At 42.9% G+C, this 15,286-nt stretch overlaps 1 protein-coding gene across 5 annotated transcripts in view; it reads left to right on the plus strand.

Moving 5' to 3' along the window:
- The first annotated feature begins 10,530 nt into the window (after window positions 1-10,530).
- The window catches only part of PRR5 (proline rich 5), a 110,745-nt gene continuing 105,989 nt past the window's right edge, over window positions 10,531-15,286 (plus strand). For all 5 annotated transcript variants that reach the window (XM_085569707.1, XM_085569708.1, XM_085569711.1 and 2 more), the window contains exon 1: window positions 10,531-14,503. The gene's annotated coding sequence lies outside the window, so the exon portion shown is untranslated. The remainder of the gene's footprint in view (window positions 14,504-15,286) is intronic.

The raw sequence follows: 15,286 nt of genomic DNA on the forward strand, positions 1-15,286 counted from the left end.
ATGGCAAGGGTGTTTATGAGGGACAGTGCCTGTGTCAAGAGGGCTTGGGAGGGCAGCAAAGTGGGCATCGAGCCAATAATGCAGCCTTGCCATGGCCAGTGACCATGTGGTGTGGCCAGGAGGCTGAGGCAGGGAATTTTCCTGTGTAACTGAGTGATTGAACCGGCATCTGGAATGCTACATCTTGTAGGCACAGGGTTGGAGGTGATTACAGTGGGCTGTGGCCCAGCCTGGTCCTTGACTGGCTCCAGCTGTGCAGGACAGGTGAGAGCACTGAAGGGAAGGAGCCCTGGAGTGCCCAGGGGCACTGACCAACCCCAGAGGGAGCAGAGGGCTCACAGGTGCAGTGCATCAGCATCAGGGGATAAAAGGCTGGGCTGAAGGACAGTAAAGAGCTGCAGACCCTTGAAGCCTTCTTCAGTGTCAGTCTTACCTCTGCTGTCAACATCTGGTGTTGGGATTGGGCTGAATGGCCTTTAAAGGTCCTTCCAACTGAAATGATGATTCTTCAAACCATGATTCTTCAAACTGTGAGTACTTCCTTTGATCCCTGCTAGCTTGGCAACAAATTACATGGTGAGACTGCTGCTGTTTCTTCACTGGGGCTGTTCAATAGCCTCACTGTTGGCTTTTCCAAGTACACATGTTCTGACTGACACGGAGGAGGACAACCAGGCAGTGTTGAGGGTATGTGTGTCCTCAGCTGGTGGGACAGTGGGTGGGTGGCTGAAAATGGGAAGTTGGAGCATCTTCCTTCATGTTTCTGTGGGATTGGGTCATGATGGGTGAGGGCTGGTTTCCATTTGCCTTCCAGATCCCTTTCAGTTCCCACCCCCTCTGGCCAAGCCCTCTCAGAATTATCACCTTTCCCAGTTTTTTGAGTACTCTGAATTTCTTCTTCTTTTCTTCCATTTCATCTCCTACCTTTTGCTCCTTTTGTAGTCCTCAGGCTTCTACTTCCCCTTAGGGCCCTGCTGTTTGTGGTGTTCCCTGCCCACTCCCCCAGTCTGAGAGAGATCCTCTAAGCCCCAGACTTGTTCCCACTCAGATCCCTAGAAGCATTGCTACAGCTGTCACTCCACATTAAAGACCCTTGACAGATTGAGGTAGATGCTGTAGGGGAAAAATCCACAAATGTAGCCCAGAGGAAGCAAATGCTTTTTCATCTGTGCATACTTTGATGGTCTGAACTCTAGAAAGCTCATGATAATCGCATTGAATATAAAAGAGGCATAAATAACTATTTATTCAGTGTAAAAAGAAGAGATTCCTGTCTGGCAACAACAACAAGAAAAAAAATCAAAAGGAAAAGGAGTACAGAAAACAAATACTACTGAAAATGTGTGTTTGAAGATGATGCCAACATCGTCCTTCTGACAAATACTGGTATCCATCCATAACTCAGATGGGTGCTACCTGCTGCCTAAGCCTGGTATGAAACTTAATTTTTATAAAAGCATGTGCTGTTCTGAGTTCATAGATCCCTATGGCTTAATTCTGCAAATGCTGCTGGCACCAGGCAGGGCTCAGAACAGATGTACCTAGAAAATGGAAACAAATATAATGCAAACTCTTCCACAAATATCTGGCACAGGCTGGCCATGTTGAGGGTTTACTGATAGCAACACAAGCCTGTGGAGCAGGGTGGGATTGTTGTTTGGTATCACAAACAATGTCTGTGACCTGTCAAAGATCATCTGGTCCAGTCTTTTTGGAAAAAGCACGGCCTAGACAGGATGGCCCAGCCCCTTTGTCCTGAGGAATCTTGTACATATTCAGTGTTGATGAATCCACCATGTCCCTGGGGACACAACTGCAACAGCTGACTGACCTAACTGTGAAAAAGTTCCTCTTGTGGCTAATGGGAATCTCCACACATGTAACTTGTCCTCATTGCCCCTCATCTTTACCATGTGACTCCTTGTAAAAGGAGAGTTTCCACCTTCTTTGTAGCCATCCTTTAAATACTGGAATGTGGTCCTAAGGTCTCCCCTAAGCATCTTCTCTCAAGACTGTAGAAATCCATTTCTCTCAGCCTTTCCTTATGGAGCAGCTTTCCAAACCCTTTGATCATCTTTGTGCCCTGCTCTGGACCCTCTCCAGACTGTCCACATCATTTTTGTCTAGTGGGATCCATAACTGGACATGATATTCCAGGCATGGCCTGACAAACACTGAGAGGGACAATGACTTCTATATCCTTGCTGGTCATTGCTGATGCTACTTAGCATCCTGTAGGCTTTTTTTTCCTTGTTTTCTACCAGGATCCAGTGTAAAATTGATAGTGGAATAAATTTGATTAGTAGGCAAAGTTTGGGAAGGTATCTGCACTACAGGGAATTGAGTCAGAGGGGCGTAAATAGAAAAGAGTTCTGCAAGTCTAGTAACTAAAACTGTTTGACTTGTGTATATTTTTTTTTTTTTGTCTCAGCTGGCTGGTTTTCTGGATTTGAATACTCACTGTTTGGTTCAAGTTCCAACTAGGTAGTAGTTTCTTTTTCAGTTGTTGAATAACTGAGTAACCAGTGATGGGGCTTGTTTGGGCAGGTTTGTGTCACTGGTCCATTCCACAGAGCAAGAGCCTTGTGTGGACATTGCATCAGCAGTGCTCTGCCAGGAGGGAAACAGCTCAGGCAAGATCTTTAGATCCATGTTTCTCTTCTTTTTGTTTTCTGTTTATCCTCTTTTACAAAAGATCTTCTCAAACCTGCCTGCTATATGTGGACATGCATGTATGTTTTTTCTTAATGGACTAATATAGGACCAAATGTGTTGATGGAAATGTTCCTCACATGAAGGAATAGGTTCCACTTTTGCCCGTTTGATTACAGAGCAGGGTGTTTACTATTTCATAACTTGCCAGAAAAAAATTTCCCTTCTGCTTCTCATTAAGAAATGATTATTGAAGTCTGTCTCAAGATATAATATGATTACAAGGAATGTGTTCATATTTTAATTCATTTTCAATAGTTCGTAAGTCTTTTGCCATGCGATTAATGAAACAGAATATGAACCAGACTTTTGTGATTTCAGATGGATGTGTAAGGGGAAAAGTTTAATTCTCTGTTAAAAAAACTTGTGGGCAGATGATCTGAATTTAAAGGGAAGAGTAGCAGTATTTCCAGAAAAATTACACAGCATTAATAAAAATGTAAGATGAGTTCAAGCTCAGTTCGCTAAAAATCTCAAGGAGAAGGAATTAGAAACTGTATTTCAGTTTGACTTGAGAAGAGCAGAAATAAAACTGCCCAGAAATAAATATCAAAAAATCTTGCTAGTGGTATACATTTCTGTTAAACTTGTTGGGAATTATCAACATCCCTCCAAGACTTTAAAATTCCTGTTAGGCTCGGATCATTGTTCATAAAAGCTTCATCTATATTCACCCATTCAAAGAGAGACTTCAAGAGGAAATAAAATTGTAGTCAAGTGCTACCAGAGCAGCATCAGAGAAGCACATCTGAAATAGAAATCCTTAGGAGAGTTTAGAGCTGGAAGTTACTGATGCTCTGTGGACATCTCCTTTTTCAGGTGTGAGAATCTGAATGCTAAATATCTCAGCTTGGCTTTTTGTTATGACAACTGAAGATTACAGTCTGGATTTTCAAATGCTACCAGTGGTAGTTCAGCTAAATTCTGGGAGTCCCCAAATTCAGCCTGTGGCATTTCTGGGTCCTGGTTTTCAGCAGCTGTCTGCTTTACACTTTTTAAGACCAGAGCTGCTCTTGGACAGGCTCTTAAACTTGCCCAAATTGATCCTTGCAAACTTAGCAAAAATTACGGCTGGCTCTGGAGAGGACTTGTTGTTTTGATTTCCTGAAAGAAGTAAATAACCCTTGCAGAGCTTTCCTGTTCTGTGGGAGGCAGGTTAACCAGCAAACACGGGGGCCTGGGAGGGCAAATCCATGGAAGTGTTTAATGGAACCATCATTCACAGCTCTTGACACCGGTGCCTGTGCACAAAGCAGCTTTTTGTCTAATCACCTCTGAGGCTGGTTTGTGTCTCATAATGACCTGCTGGCAGCAGTAAGAACATTCACATCAGCAGGAGGAGATGGTCTGAGTGTGGTGTAACACTCCTGGTGGTTTGGGCTGTCCTCTGTGGATTGCCATGCTGGAGAAGCGAGGATGAGTTATGATCCAGGGTTTGTCACTGCCCGAGACTCTCTGGCTGCATCCAGTGTGCTCTGCACAGGAACACAACCACTTACATGGGAAGCTGTCAGCATGCTTCCCATGCCTGTGTCACCTGGGGGTCTCCCAGATGTTTTCCAGGCACAGCTTAGAAATTAGGATAATCCAGGGACCATTCCTAAAAGTACTTTGTGTGCCAGGCTCTTGTGGGCAGAGGTTTAGATGGATGTGGGCAAGACTGACTCAAAGGAATCACTGGGCATAATTTATTGGTATAGGTGTAGTGTCCGGGTCCATTTGTTCAAATAAGGTTTTGGAAATGGGTAATACCTTTAGCTTTGCAAATCTCAAGAAACTTTTTGTCACTAGCTATGGTAGACAAAAGTGAACCAAAGGCATCTGCAAAGCTCTCGTAGTCTTCTGGGTCTGGACTTATGAACAGGGCCATTTATAAAATGAGGTGAAGTAGTTTTGGGTCTGGGTGGGAGGAAGAAGCAATAGATTGGTTGGAGTTTTCTTATTTTTCGTTTCTAAGATTGACTTTTGACATCCCCATGATAAGATGTGGAGCATCACAATTATCAGCCATGAGGGCTGACTCAGGATTTGCACAGGTGGGAACCCAGACTCCCAAGCATGGGCTTCTCATGGCTTGTAGGCTTTCACTTTAGGAAAGATGAAGAATATTTCTTTATATCTTCCACCTCAAATCAAAAAACCCATTGCTACTATGGTCTTTGGTATATCATATGATCACAGAATGGGTTGGGTTGGAAGGGACATAAAAGATCAATCTTGTTCCAACCCCCTGACACCCTCTACCAGACCGGGTCACTCAGAGCCCCATCCAGCCTGGCCTTAAACACTTCCAGGGATGGGGTTTCCACAGCTTCTCTGGGCACCCTGTGCCAGGGCCTCAACACCCTTACAAGGAAAAATTTCCTCCTAATATCCAATCGAAACCTGCTCTCATTTTGAAGCCATTCCCCTTGTCCTGTCGCTCCAGACCCTGGAACTACTCTCTCCATCTTTCCTGTAGGTTCCCTTCAGGTACTGGAAGGCCACAATTAGGTCACCCCAATTTTGGCAGGTCTCTCAATAGAAGAGTTCAAGCTGACAAAATGCAGAAAGATGCCTTGCTGAGAGCTGGGTGCACTGCAGCAGGCTCAGCCCCCTTGCCCGTGGGCACATCAGCCCATTGGCAGCTCCAGGGGAATTAGAGACAAGGTGGAGAGATCCTTCAGTGCTTCCTGCTCTTCCCCCTCAGACACCAAGGCTGGGCATGAAGAACAGCACCCGGATTCATTCTGTTTGAGGTGAGACAGAGCTTATTCATGTCCCCCTGCCTTACCTGTGTAAGAAAACAAGAGATTTTAGCAGCTTTTAAAGGTCCTGCTCCAGGACAAGATAGGACAGGAACTGCAGCTTGGGATTGGCTCAAAGACAGAGAAGGTTTTGTGCCAGGAATTATTTCCTAGTGACTGGCTTGGAAATGTCAAACTGTTGAAAACAACACATAAATTTGAGTTCCTCTGAAATTATTTTTCTCAAAACAGAGTAAAACATGTAGCAGAATATTCTATTTCCATGAGAAAATCAGGGGGAAATCCACAGAAGTGCATCATTTTGCCTGATTTAATCAAACTTTTAAGAAAGTGAAAGAAAAGCTGAAAACTCTCTGCACTCATTTTCTCTCTTAAAGTTACACTGCTGTGCAGCCAAGATAATCTGTCTTTATCTCTATTTGATTTAGTTGGACACTTTGCAGCTCATCTTTTATGTAGATACCACTCCTTATTTTTTGGTTTGCTATTTTTTCCTTTTTTGTCTACTTCAGATGCAGCTCATATTTGTAACATTTTTTCCCTCTCTCTTCTGTTAAAATGCCAGGATAGCAGCCCTGGAGTGCTGGTCCAAAGGCAGCCGAGATGCTGAGTCTGTCCACTGCTGTTCTGTTCACATGCCATGACTGTCCAGCTGTGGACACTACTAGGATGGTTTATTTGTGACCAAAATTGCAATTTGCCTCCTTCCTAAAGTAGCTGCTGCCTCTAATGAAGTTAAATGGCTACTAGCAGAAAAATAATCTATCTCCACATCTCTTCACCTGCAGGCTATCTGTAGCTGGATTTCTGATGCTCCTGAGGAAATGCTGCCCTCCCATGCTGGACATGGGATGAGTTTTGCTGATCTGAAGCCAAACAAGGCTGCTGTGCTCAGCCAGGTACTTTTATTTCTTTTCACCTGTTTAGAGCGCAGACTGGGTGCAAAGTGTCCAGATTTTGTTCCAAGGTGGCAAGCCCTGTCACGGCTCTCAGCATGTGTCAGCCACCCTGTTCCCACAGCAGAACAGTGGAGATCTTTGCCAGGGCAAGCAGAGTTTTGAAGGGGGCATTTGCCAACACCAGCATCTTCTGCCAGTACAAATCACCTTGCATGGGACTGTGGTAGGCACAGAAAATTGGAGCAACCTGCCTTTGTTCTGCAGGAGTCCTAAAATGCACGTGTGTGAGTGGCAGGGTTTCCTTCTTTAAAAGGGCAACTTAGCCTTTGTGATTTTTTTCCTTGGTTGTATTGGGCTGGCAGAAGGAGAGAAAACAATGGTATAAGCCTTCTTTTGGTGTTGCCTCAATATAGATGAGTGAAATCAAAATTACCCCCAGATCCAACTTGCTTTCAGTTACTTTTGGCTATTGCAAGGTTACTCTGTGAGACTGAAATTTTCTCTCTCTCACAGAAGCTGTGGAACAGAATTCACATAGCAACAGCTTTCTGAAGCATGTCTTCTACTCTCCCCCCTGAAAGTGGTTCTAAATATGTGACAGTGGCCTTGTGACAGAGCCAGTAGAGTGGCTCTAAATGTGATTCAGGGGCCCTCTGAAAGCAGTCAGGGATCCCAGGGCTTGTTTTGTTGGCTTTCTGTGAACAGGAAGGTATTTAGTGTCCTCCTCGTGTTGTACATGTGTGGTAAGCACAGGCAAAGAGAATCATGGAATGGGCTGGGTGGAAAGGGATCTTTAAAGATCATCTCTACCCCTGCCATGGACTGGTAGGATCAGACAAGCACCAAGTTCTTAGTTTCTAACAAACAGGGGTGGATGCTACTGGTTACACACCCTACCTCCACATGTGCTGTTCTGTAGCCAAGAGACAACTTTCAAGAGGATAAAGTTTTACAGTCTTTAAAGTCTTGACATTCATCTCTCTTCTTCCTGCCCACCCCCCTCCACCCATGCCCCCCCTTATTCTTCACTTTTTCTTCTGCCTCAAGACCTGAGATGGAGAGGATTCGGTTTCATTTCCAGACCCATTTGCATTTTATCTTGTGTGATAAGACAGCCTCCCACACAGGTGCTTGAATCTCTTCTTCACTGTGTGCTGTTTGGACAGAAGTCTGAGGAGAAGTAAGGCAGTCCCTGACTGTCATCCTGAAATTCAGGTGTAGGATTTTCTCCAGCAGACCTGCACCATTTCCACTGTCATTGTTTTGCTGAGATGTACGAAGTCAGGACACCCTTTTTGCTCCTTACAGCAATTAATAAATAGTTGCCATAGTTATGCCAAGTGACATTTTTCCAGCCTCACAATTTGTTCCACAGGGAAGTTGCATCTTCCCTTTTCCCAGTGCTGGTAGCAAAATCTGCCTCTCTCAGCCTGCACACTACATCACCCTTTGTGGTCCCAGCCTTCCTGACTCCTTCTGCACCCCCTGCACAGAGGGAGTTTTGGATTTAGTGAAGGACTATATTATTCTGTCTCAGAAATCTGCAAAGAAAGTTTTACAGGTCATTTTATAGTTCTTGGGTTTCTTTGCTGTATCTGTAAATAGCAGATGACCTGGATTTCTCTCCTTTGGGGATTTCTGAATGCTCAATGCTGTAAATCCTGCCTGTCTGTGTTGTCAGGTAATACTGAAAAATAAATTAATACATTTCAATTAAATCAGAAATCTAATAAGCAGGAGGCTGTGTACAAAATATGGGACTGTAGATCAACAAGGAAGCTTGTAGAAATGTTTCTCTTTTATAACTGTAGTGGCAGGATGACTTGGAAACAATTTTTACTTGTAAAAAATATCTTATAGATGCTCTGTCTTGGGAGCTATGATTCAACCAGTTTATGAATCTAACCCATTTTTCAGAATTAACTGACTAGGTAAGAACTTGGGCTCTTTACTCTCTCTAAATTTTATATACTTTGTACTCTCCCTTAATATTTTAAGAGAGCTTGAACAATTTCCCAAGGGTAAGACTGCATTCTTTGCAATCGTCCCACAAACTTTATTAGAATTATTCTTACTTATGTCTTTCTAAAGAGACAATTACCCAGTGGAGGAAAATTACATTATTGCTTTGTCCAAGCCATTGGCCAATGCTGGGATAAAATTTCCTGAGAGGCTTACAGGACACCTTCCCCAGTGTTGAGCTGGCTGTGATGCCTCAGCAGCTGAGAGCAAAATGCTCACCTGGTTGTGGGGGGGTTTCTGCTGCTTCCAGCAAGGCTGCTGCCCTGCAAAGCCCATGTCAGTCATTTCACTCAGTAATTATTCCAGGGTCACAGAAAGGGTCTCACACCTCATCTTGGGAAGCCGTGATTCTGAGGACAAATGTTTTTACTGGCGTCACCTGAGGTGGAGGAGCTGTGTCAGTATTTTGGCTCTGTTTGAGGAGCCAAATCAATTAAATTTTCTCACTGGAAGGCCAGATTCTTTGTAGAGGCTTCCCAGAACAGGTCAGTGTTCTCCTTCCCTCAGCAGCATAGTTCACACCCTCCTTGAGTTTTTGATTTGCTGCCTGCCCGAGAGGTAAATGAATTTAATGGTTTTTTAACACCTACGTTGTAGCCTCCTCAGTGTTCTCAGCACCCAGTGCTGGGATGGTTCCCAGAATCTGGGACCTCTACCAGAGAAACTCTTGTAATGGCCACTGGACAGTCCTGCTTTATGGGGCTTGTAATATCCCTTATCATGGGGAGCTTTTCCCCCACCTTCCCTGGAGCCATCAAAAATAAGATGTTCTCCCAGCAGAACCAAAACTTCCCCAGTTCGGGTCAGCAGAGCTGTGTGGCCATGATCACACTTACTGAGAAAACTGGGTTTGAGTTGTGGCAAAGAGCAGGCTAAAAGTAAGGTTAAATAGCCTAAAGCCATTCATGAAGAGAAGAGATGGAATAAAATTGTTGTATTTTTAATATTAGAAGCTACAGGATTCCTGTAGAGGAGCTGTGTGCACCTCATTTCTGCTCTGAAGCCATCTGAGTTCATAGAAAGGTCCCTGGATTTCTTGTGCCTCCCTGCTAGGTTGCAGAAAGCTGTACTTGCACTTGTTTTCCTTCCCAGGAGTATCTGGAGACCTACGATCATTGTGCCCTTGCTGCCTCACTGTGTTTAAATGCAAGCTCCTCAAGACTCTCTGCAGAATTTTTGTAATACTTTAACAAATCCCAGATTGTTCTTCTCAGTCTTCTACTTTTTCACTTTCTTGAAATGTGGGCAGCAAAGCAGCTTGTAATATTCCCAAAACATTTGTACCAGTATTAATGCAGAATTAATAGAGGAGGAACAATTACTGTCTGCATTTTATCCTGACAGAAGGCTGGAATTTAATTACATCAGTTCAGGAAGAAGTTTTTATTTCTTATATGGTGATAGCCTAATATTCTTATAGATTTCATATATCAAATCAGCTGTAAGGGGTATGTTTAAACTGCAGCATTTTCCCACAGATTAAGCTTAGACTTAAAAGCTCATCCAGATACTAAGCAAAAATATAGAGCATTGCTCTGAGCAGGTTTATTTTTCAATTTAAATTTAGATTTGATTTGTGAAGCCACAGTAGTTGCACATTCCAAAGCAGCACAAGCAGTTCTATGTGATTTTAGTATTTATTGGACATTCTGCCCCAGATTTTCTATGTTCACACACACAGAGTCAAGGTATATTTGTACAATCAGTGATGAAAAGAAGACACGTTTTGACTTAGTTCATTTGATTGTCCTCGTGGGGAACACTTGGCTATTACCTTTTGGCTAATCAAGCTCTATTCGGTGCTCCCTCTTTTCCAAGCAGTGTGAACCTTCATGGAAAAACCATAATTTATGGAGCAATTAGTCAGCTGGGAAAGACTGACTACAGGGATAATTAAAAAGCAGGGAACTTTTTCAGCTGTCAAACCGTTGACAGCAATTGTATAAATGGGTAAATTACAATTCTTTTGGTAATTCATATTTGTTTGGCCTGGAGCAATGCAGATGTTTTGCTGTTGTGCAAAGCAAACACTCAGAGATGTGAACAACAGATACAAATTAATTGTCTTTTCAAGTGGAAAACATTCTTGGGAAACATCAAGCATTTAACTAATACCACTCAACAAACTGGAAATTCCCCATGCTGGTGTGATTCCCACTGCATGGGGAATATACACTAATTCCAATAAAATGTTGTTTTTCCAAATCAAAAAATGCTTATGAAAGCTCTTCTTTAGGGAGAGTGTAGCATCAGCATTTCATGAATTTACGTGGCAGGGGAAAACATCCAGGACTGAAGGAAAATAGACCTGTTGGTTCAGATGATTTTAGCTCAGCTGATTCAGGACACAACCTCCAGCCAATCTGTCTCTGTTTTCATGAACAAATATAAATTCATCAAGAATTAATCACTTGTGATTTTGCTATTACAAACAAACCTGAAGGTCAGGCGATCGGGGGGAAATTGCAGTTGACTGCCAGAAACCTTGGCATCTCTGATAGCTGAATATTTTGGGCAGATGAAATGTAACCTGCTGTGGTGCAGCAAGACAGAGGCGTGCAAGAGTGGGCTGGCATGGATCATGAGGAATCCAGGATGCTTCAGTGGCAAGTAACAGGGGACCTGAGCCAGGGGATAGAAATATAATCTGCTGACATTGCTTTCTGTTTAAAATAATTAGGGGAAAAACCCTATCTATGACCACTTCCCTATTCCTTTTCCTCTTTTCTCTGCACGGTGAGATCTTGCACCTCTTTAGTACTTCCCTCCAAAAACCTCATGAAGGAGTTTCTCACACACCCTCCCCTTCAAAGACACATTTGATGGTCTTTGGTATTGCTTCTCCCGAGTTTCTGTGCTCCTAAAGCACCATTTCAGCATTTCAGTGCTTCTTTCTATTAATGTTCTTCAGCTTGCATGGAGCCCTGCTCTCCTGGGGATGGCTGCACACCTGCCTGCCCATGGGAACTGGTGAATTAATTCCTCATTTTGTTTTGCTTCTGTCCACAGCTTTTGCTTAGCCCATTGAAGTGCCTTTATCTTTTTGTCACTTTTACTCTTCCAACTCTCTGTCTGACCCCACTGCTGGGGGAATGAGCACATAGCTATGTAGTTGCCAGCTGAGATGAAACCTAAGCCACGACACGAGAGCTGAGATAATTTCTTGGTTCTTTAGATACTGAAGGGAATTTACTGTTGTAAAAACATGACTGATGGGTTTTTCCCCCACCCTCATCTCCTGTTCCTGTCTATATGGACCTCGTCTGGAGTCCCAGCCATCTTTTCTGGTGGAACATTGCTCCCATACCCCCACTCTGTTTTCTTTTGGCAGCTCCATGGTTCATTTGGCTGAGCCCAAGCCATGGTGGGACCGCTGTGCCAAATTCATTTTTGCTGGGAGACCTGGTGCATTTTCAGTGCTGCTGGGGCTTCTTGGTGCCCAAAAGAGAAGGAACAGGTGAGGTGACACATGATGCAATAGCAGTAGGTGGGATCCGTGTGTTGCTATTGTGTCCTTGGTGTAAAGGCAGAGCTTCACTGGGACGTGGAATTAGCAAGTAAAAATAACCCCCTGGATAGACACCGTGCCACCCTTATGATCAGTGTGTTCCTTTGCAAGAACTGGCTTTTTCTAAAATAGAAGTAATGATTCAATTACTCTGACACCAAAATATGAGTTGTCTCCTAAACCAAATTAAAGCAAGAAGAGAGATATCTAATTATTAAGCATATAAATCTTGCTTTCAACGGCCCAGATTTGCCTCACAGTGCATTACAGGCTCTAAGCTGTAGGTCTAATTTAGTGATAGAACAAACTACTGAAAAAGAAAAAAAAATTACAGAACAGATGAATCATTCTCACTGCAGGAAAGTATATTTAATGTTACAGTGAAATTATTGCTTTATCATAATTTTAATTATTTTTATTTAACTTTTAAAAAAGGGTCTTCCATGTTATATTATGCAAGTTTAAGCAATAGGAATTTGAGCTGCAGAAGTGTGAGAAATTTATTCTTATTTTTTAAACTTTCCTAAGACTTAGAACAGGTGGAATATAATGACTGCATCAGGTTATTTTAAAATTTGATCATAGAATCCTAGAATGGGCTTGGTTGTGACAGGAATGAGGAGGTGCTGACTCCTGACTAAATGATGAACTTAGTGTGTTTCTGGAAAAAACATAAAAAGAAAATTTACAGCTTATATTTTCTGTTAAGCTTCTTTTTTTGGATTTGCAGTCAATTTATATGTCTGTTTGCCATACGCTGGAATACAGAAGGAAAAATTGCCCCTGGAACACAGAAGGAAAAGTTGCCTGAGTGTTCATTTTTCTTTAGAAAAGCTGGTAATGCCTCCTGTTCAATCCTAATTCAACAGAAATTCACTGTTTCATCTAAATGCAAATGCCACACCAGGAATAGGCTGGTAAAACTTGTCAGGAACGGAAGTCCCTAAGTTGTCACCTTCCATGAATGCACTTTTCTTTAAAGGGGCAGCAAAAAAAGTTGTGAAAATGCCTGTACAAGTGCAAGGAAAGTGGTGTAGAAGCTGAGTTAGCTGAAAATAGATTTAACCTCCTGCTGTGCTGGAAAATTATTTGTCACATGAAGACCACTTGTCAAATAGAAGTCCCTTTACAATACAGGAGGTTCAGTAATTGCTGCAGTTCTTCAACCCCTCTGGCAGAGGTCCCTGGAAGTTAAACTTTTCCAGATGCTGCCACTTTCCACACCTGCCAGGGGGAATTTCTAGCCAGCAAAGGAAAATGTGGCCTTTGGTAGACGTTCAGAAGTGTTGCCTTACGCTGTTGCCACCAAGAGGCTGCAGCAGAGAAGAACATTCATTCCTGCCTTGGAGCAATGTGTGAATCAGAGCTGGGGCTTCCAAATCCACGCGCTAGGATTTTCCACATCATCCGTGTCATGGCAGAGAAACACAAGATTGGTGCAAAGGGAATTCTGAATGTCATAATTATACACCAGGTAAAATATATATATTACTTGGTTCAATGAGAAAGCAAAACTGAAATGTCAACATGTTTGCATGCAGGCTTCCACACTGGTCCTTTCAGGAATGCCAAGAGGAAGACAGAGTTAGGAGAACTGCTCAGCTGATTCTTGTGGCAACAGCAACTAAGTACCAGTTACTTACTTCCCCCATGCTGATCTGCTGGGGTGAGGTGAGAAAAATAAGAAAAGAAAAAGGGGGGGAAGAAAAGGCAAAAGTAAGAACAGCTTAATAGGTAGAGCAAAGTAAAATATAAAAAGAATTACTATATTAAGGAAAATAAGAGAAAGGAATAAAACCTAAGAGAGAAATAAACACCACTCCCCACTGAGTGATGCCCAGCCCATTCTTGAGCAGCTCACAGCCAACTCCCAGTTTATAAGCTGCTATGGAATATCCCTTTGGCCAGTTTGGTTCATCTTGTCCGTTTTTTGTACACCCTGCTCACTGACAGACCATGGGAAACCAGGAAATCCTTGATTTAGGGTAAGCACTACCTAGCAACAACCAAGGCATCCATGTGTTATCAATGTTGTTCCCATTCTAAATCCAAACCCCAGCACTGCCTCAGCTCCTGGGAAGAAAACTCCCTCCATCCCAGCTGAAACTGGGATGCAGATCCCTCTTGGTGTTGCTCTGTAATAGCAGGACATGCTGCAGTCTCCCAAGATAATTATTGGAGGTTAGTGAGCTACACTATGAATTCTGGAGTTTGAGTTATTTTAAGGGCCATCCTGAGCAACATTACTTTGCCTTCTGGGCAAAATAATTCCAGCATTGCTCAGAATCTTGTTTAAGTCCTTGAGAAATAAATATCCTCTGCTTGAACCCTTTAGTTAAAAAGATGGGTGAAAGGATTAAACACATTGATAAAAAAAACTAGGTTTGGGACAAAAATATGGCTGAGAGTTGTCAGAGCAAAAAGTGTTAATCTAAACCTTCCTTTTTCTCAAGCATTTGCTAGCAAGAAATGCTGGAGGAGCCTTGAGAAGCTTTGGGGTGACCTAATTATGGCCTTCCAGTACCTGAAGATGTCCTACAGGATAAATGAAGAGAGAGTATTTACAAGGGCCTGGAGTGACAAGACAAGGGAGAATGGCTTCAAACTGACAGAGAGTAAGTTTGAGTATTGGGATTAAATTCTCCCATGTGAGGTTTCCCAGAGCAGCTGTGGCTGCCCCATCCCTGGAAGTGTTCAAGGCCAGGTTGGATGGGGCTCTGAGCAACCTGATCTAGTGGAACAAGGTGATCTTAAAGGTCCTTTCTAACCCAAACCATTCTATGGTTCTTTTATATGCATCTCATCTGTGCAAAATTTTACAGGTTGTTTTTCAATGGGTGTTTCCCACAACTCTCCACTCACCACATCATGTTTGGAAAACAGTGTTTGAGCTCAGGCATAGCATTTAGACAACAGGGATTCTCCCTATGGATCAATCAGAAAGCTAAAATATGATGTGGAATTTATTGGAGAGAAAGGAATTTTGTAATGCCTTTCCAAATTATAAATCTAACAGGGAGAAAGCTTTTTTTCAGTCACTTTTGAAGGAGTCTCAGACTTTATGCCTCTCATGTATTTGTATTAGGAATTGTTTGGAACCTGTGACTGTTCTCTTGGGTTTGTGAGGAGAACAAGGAGGCTGGGATTTTGCCAGATCTCAGCTGTGCAGGTCAAGAATATGTATTTGGTGTTGTTCTCAAGGATTATTTTTCCAGCTTGTGGACTGCTCTATTAATATGATGAATGCAGTGTGAGACTTGTGGATGAGAGAATGTGAGAGAGCTGTCAGCACTCCCTTCTGAAGCATTTGGATAGTTTGGGAGCTGCTTTTGTGACTGATGGATCTGCAGTCCTCAGTGGAAACACAGAGCTTTAGCAGTGGACTCTGCCAGCCTGAG

Source organism: Lonchura striata, chromosome 1A (assembly GCF_050655825.1).
Source record: "Lonchura striata isolate lonStrDom1 chromosome 1A, ASM5065582v1, whole genome shotgun sequence".
Taxonomy (NCBI): Eukaryota; Metazoa; Chordata; class Aves; order Passeriformes; family Estrildidae; genus Lonchura; species Lonchura striata.